Raw genomic sequence first — 6,092 nt, forward strand, 5'->3', positions numbered from 1 at the left:
ACAAGCTTAACCGCTTAAGAGATAAGATCCCATGGCAACCTCACTTCCTCTTACTTCTTAGAAGGTCAATCTGTTTCTAGACCTCCTTTGTTCAATGGTTCTAATTACTCTTATTGGAAAACTAGAATGGAAAATTTCATGAAATCAGTTGATATAAACTGCTGGAGGAACGTTATTACTGGTCCTCGTATTCCCATGAAATTGTAGGAGATGAGAGTTAGAAAAAAGAAGAAGAATATACAGATGCTGATTGGAATGATATTGCTATAAATGCAAAAGCTATCAATATTCTTCATTGTGCTTTAGATGCAACAGAATACAACAAAGTGTCTGGATGTAAATCTCGACAGAAGTTTGGGAAAAACTTAGTTACCTATGAGGGTACAGATAGAGTAAAGGAATCCAGAATAAATATCCTTTGGAGAGAATATGAAATGTTTAGTATGAAGGAAGGAGAAACTATTGCAGAGTTAAATTCTAGATTTACTAATATAGTTAATCCTTTGAGAACTCTCGGTAAGGAAATTTCAGAAGATGAGCTTGTTAAGAAAATCCTTAGAATTCTACCTAAAAAATGGGATTCTATAGGAACTGTCATGAATTACAAAGAGACTCCCGTCACTTATGATTATCTTATAGGAGCTCTTGTTTCAGAAGAAATGAAATCTTCTTTGACTATAGAAGATAAGAAAAAGAAAGGACTGGCTTTGAAGTAGATTCTAGTGAAGAAAGTTCTTCTGATCTTGATAGTGATGATTTAGCACTCGTTGCTAAAAGATTTAAAAAGTTCTATAGAAAGAGTGGAAGGCCACAGAAAAAGTTTAACAAAAAGAACTTTCCACCCAAAAATGGTAACTTACCTAAGAAAGAACCTGAAGTGGTTTGTTATGAATGCAACAAACCCGGACATATCAAGCCTAATTGTCCTAAATTGAAAAAGAAGTCAACAAAGAGAAGCTGAAGCAGGCTTCGTAGCTGCTTAGTGATTCAGATAATTCTAATTCTGAAAGCCACAGTGATCAAGAAGAAATTGCTAATATCTGTCTAATGGCTACTATCGATTCTGACTCCAAAGAAATCAGTACTCTGACTTCAACACAGAAAGCTGAAATCAACGAAACAAATGCAACGGTCCAGAAGCATGAAGAAAGCACTGTAAGTATTTCTGAACCTGAATCAGAAAATGATCTTCTAGATACTTACAATAATCTTTGCAATGAGTTTGAAAAGCTTGTTAGAAAGCATAAAGTTCTAAAGAAGATTTCAGAAAATTAAACTGAAAGTAATCATTTAAAAGATGCTTTTTATCAAGAAGTTACATGCAAAGATCTCATCATAGAAATCAAAGATCTTAAAAATTGTAATAATAGATTTTCTGAAAATCTGAACATCTTGAAGAAAAATGTAAAAATCTGAATTCTGAAAATGAATCTTTAAAACTGAGATTAGAATTCTAAAATCAATTTCAGAATCATTTTCTAAAGAAAAGACAAGTTCTAGCTATGATAGCATTTCTAAACTGAATTGTGTTTCTAATAAGAAAAATGCAGTTTCTAATGTTGTGACTTTAGAATATCAAAGTTTCAACAGAAAGAAAAATCATAGTAAGCTAAATGCACCTGTTACCACTAACCCTCCAGGACCCAATATGAGTTGGGTACCTAAATCTGCTTGATCTTTTCAGGTGTGCCTAAGGAGTGAGCTGAAAACAGAAATGTGGTACATGGACAGCTTGCTCTAGGCATATGACTGGTGATAGAAAGAAGTTCACCAGATTAGAAAAGAAAAAGGGAGGTACAGTAAGCTTTGGAGACAAAGCAAAAAGGTAAAAATCGTTGGTATGTGTAGTATGTTCTAATCCTTCTATAGAAGATGTATGCTTAGTAGAAGGATTACATTATAACTTAGTAAGTGTTAGTCAGATTTATGATAAAGATAGAAGAGTGGACCTTTGAACCTTCTCATTGTGAAGTTCAAAACATTCATGATAATAAAACCGTATTTGTTGGGAAAAAGGTTTGGAAATATATACCTGGTAGATCTCTCTGATATGCATAACTAGGATATATGTTTAGTTTCTATGATAATTCTAGTTGGTTATGGCATAGAAGACTTGGACATGCAAGCATGCACCTTATTTCTAAACTGTCTAAGAAAGATTTGGTTCGAGGTTTGCCAAAGTTGAAATTCGAAAAAGATCACATTTGTGATGCTTGTCAAATGGGCAAACAAACCAGAACATCTTTTAAATCCAAGGGCATGGTTTCTACTTCTAGACCTTTAGAATTGCTACACCTTGATCTATTCGGTCCAATTACTCCTTCTAGTCTTGGAGGAAAATTCTATGCATTTGTTATTGTAGATGATTACTCTAGATTCACCTGGACACTCTTCCTTAGAAATAAGGATGAGTCATATGACATGTTTGTTCATCTTTGCAAGAGAATACAAAATGAGAAAGGATACAACATCTCAGCAATTAGAAGTGATCATGGAGGAGAATTTGAAAATCAGAAATTCGAGCTTTTTGCAAGAGTCAGGAATCTTCCATAACTTCTCAGCACCTAGAACACCTCAACAAAATGGAGTAGTGGAACGCAAGAATAGAACACTTCAAGAAATGGCCAGAACCATGCTAAGTGATTCTAAACTACCAAAGTATTTCTGGGCAGAAGCAGTTAACACTGCCTGTTATATTCTAAACAGGGCTTTGGTAAGATCTAAACTTAAAAAGACTCCATATGAGCTATACAAAGGTAGAAAACCAAATATTGGTTATTTTCACATTTTGGGTGCAAATGCTTTATTCTAGATAACAAGAAAAATCATCTTGCTAAATTTGATGCTAAATCTTATGAAGGTATTTTTCTGGGATATTCTAGTAATAGTAAAGCATATAGAGTATTTAATAAAAAGACTCTAGTTGTAGAAGAATCTATTCATGTTGTGTTTGATGAATGACTCTACATCTAGAACATTAGAAAGTGATGATGTTGTAGATTCTAATCATGAAAAGCAGAATGAACAATCAGAACAACTAGAACAGCCAGAAAGTGAGCAGAACACTGATAATCAGGCTGAACCAGAAGTTGAACATGAAGATCAGAATATAGTTGAAAGTCAAATGCCAGAAAGAGAAAATGAAGATTCTCAATTACCAAAAGAATGGCGATTTCATAAGTATCATCCCAAGAAGACATTATGGATAATCCCTCAGAAAGGATGATGACTAGAGCTCAACTTAAAAGATATTTTGGTAATGTTGCTTTCGTTTCTCAATTAGAACCTAAAAATTTAGAAGATGCTCAAAATGATTCTTGCAAGAAGAGCTAAATCAATTTGAGATAAACCAAGTTTGGAAACTTGTTTCTAGACCTAAAAACCATTCTGTTATTGGAACAAAATGGGTGTTTAGAAATAAGCTTGATGAACAAGGTAACGTTGTGAGAAATAAAGCAAGATTAGTGGCTCAAGGGTACAACCAAGAGGAAGGCATCGATTTTGATGAGACCTTTGCCCCGGTTGCTAGACTTGAGGCCATTAGAATGCTTTTTGCATTTGCATGTTTTAGAAACTTCATGTTGTATCAAATGGATGTGAAAAGTGCTTTTCTAAATGGTTTTCTAAATGAAGAAGTGTATGTAGAACAACCTCCTGGTTTTGAAATTTTTGATAAACCTAATCATGTTTACAAACTTACTAAAGCTCTTTATGATTTGAAGCAAGCTCCTAGAGCTTGGTATGAAAGATTGAGTAAGTTTCTATTGGAAAATGGTTTTTCAAGAGGGAAGGTTGATACAACACTATTTATCAAAAATAAAGCACATGACATTCTAGTTGTACAAATTTATGTTGATGACATAATCTTTGGATCTACTAATGATCTTCTTTGTAAGGAATTTTCTAAGATTATGCAGGGTGAGTTCGAAATGAGTATGATGGGAGAATTAAACTTCTTCCTGGACTTCAAATCAAACAATGTGAGAATGGAATTTTCATTAATCAAGAAAAATATACTAGAGAATTGTTGAAACGATTCAAAATGGAAAATGCCAAGGTATGTAGTACACCAATGAGTCCATCCTCAAAATTAGAAAAAGATGAAAAAGGTAAGGATGTGGATATTAAATTGTTTAGAAGTATGATTGGTTCTTTACTATATCTAACGGCAAGCAGACCAGACATACACTTTTGTTTGTCTATGTGCTAGATTTCAATCGTGTCCCAAAGAATCTCATTTAATTGCTGTAAAAAGAATATTAAGATATCTTTGTGGAACTTCTAATCTGGGTCTGTGGTATTCTAAAGGTGATACATTTGATCTTGTTGGGTATAGTGATTCTGATTTTGCAGGAAGCAGAATAGATAGAAAAAGCACGTCTGGACTTGTCAATTTCTAGGCAGCGCCCTTGTATCATGGTTTAGCAAGAAACAGACATCTGTTGCTCTTTCTACTGCAGAAGCGAATATGTTGCTGCTGGAAGTTGTGTTGCACAAGTTCTATGGATCAAACAACAGTTGGCAGACTATGGACTGAAATTAGAAACAGTGCCAATCAAGTGTGACAACATAAGCGCCATCAATTTATCTAAAAATCCAGTTCAGCATTCTAGAACCAAGCATATAGAACTCAGACATCACTTCATACGTGATCATGTACAAAAAGGTGACATAGTAATTGAGTTCATTCCTACAGAAAAGCAATTGGCAGATATCTTTACTAAACCTTTGAATGAAAGTCAATTCTGCTCAATTAGAAGAGAACTTGGTATGTTAGTTCTAAACTCATAACTTTAGAACTCTGTAAGTATGTTCTAAACTGCTTTCTATATTCGAAAATGAAAGACCTGCTATGTTCTAATTTTTTTCGTGTGTGAAAAATTTTGTCTAAAAGAAACGCATATTGCTCTGATATGACTTTCTAATGTCACTATCAGAATCTTGCTTTAGACCAAATCCAAAAAGTTAATTTATTATGTGTGTTTGTTTATTATGTTTCGTATCCTTAGTGCTTTGGCGGTTTTTTATTTTTTTTTATTTTATTTTTTTCTTTTATTCTATTTGTCGTTTTGAATTCTTTAAAATTTCTTTATTTTCGATTCTTCCACTTAAGTGTTCTTGTCTCTCTATTAACTGCTTCATATTCTTTCTCTCGCTCTCTTGCTAACAAAACCCTAAGCTGTTCTGTGTTCAAAAATCTCAACAATGGCCGAATCAAGTTCCACCTCCTCATCCGATTCCTTAACTGAGCAAGAACTTCAACTCCTAAAAAGGCTTTCAAAGAAATATGAGCAAAAGGAGTCAAAACAGAAAAAGCCAGAAGAGGAACCAAAGGAAGGAAAAACAAACTGCTACTTCAAAGAAACAAGTAGCTAGGGCACGCGACAAAGGTAAATCTGTCCTCTCACCATATCCTCTCATGCGTTCGTATGTCATTGATGGAAATTTTTTGGTAGTAATGAGTTTGATTTCAAGGAACTCTTTGAGTTTCAAGGTGGATGAGTTTTCTGTCGTTAAACAGACTGTGTTATGAAAGTTTAGTCAAAGAGTTCTACGGTTCTCTTAAGGTTAGTGGAACAGAGTCGATTTCTGTAAGCTTAAGGGTGAGATCAAAGCGTTGTCTTACGCTGACTTGAGCAAGATTTTTGATTTGCCAAATACTGGGTCTAGGGTGACGAAATTAAGGATATTTCTAGGGTTAGTGAGTACAAAAAGGAAGAATTTGTGAAGAAAATTGTGAAAAGGGGTTCTGCTGACAAACAGGCACTATTGAATGTTCAAATTTGACAGATAGCATGAAATGGCTATACAAACTGATTGTGCATTATTATCCCAAAAGTGCTTCACTCATATTGAATCAGGTTGAGTTGTGCATTATGTGGCACATAGTTGAGAAGAAACCTCTCAACCTATGTCATACTCTTTGACAAGATGCAGAACAACCCTAAGAAACTGCCCTATGGAATGGTACTTACACCAGTGTTTGAATTTCTGATGTTGATTTAAAGGAGAGTGATGGCTATAATGTCAAAGCTAGACAGTGGTCATTAAAAATGAAGATGAGAAGGTGAAGAAGAAAGAGAAAAAGAGAA

This window comes from Jatropha curcas, chromosome 9 (assembly GCF_041381405.1).
Source record: "Jatropha curcas cultivar XTBG-Jc1 chromosome 9, XTBG_Jcur_1.0, whole genome shotgun sequence".
Taxonomy (NCBI): Eukaryota; Viridiplantae; Streptophyta; class Magnoliopsida; order Malpighiales; family Euphorbiaceae; genus Jatropha; species Jatropha curcas.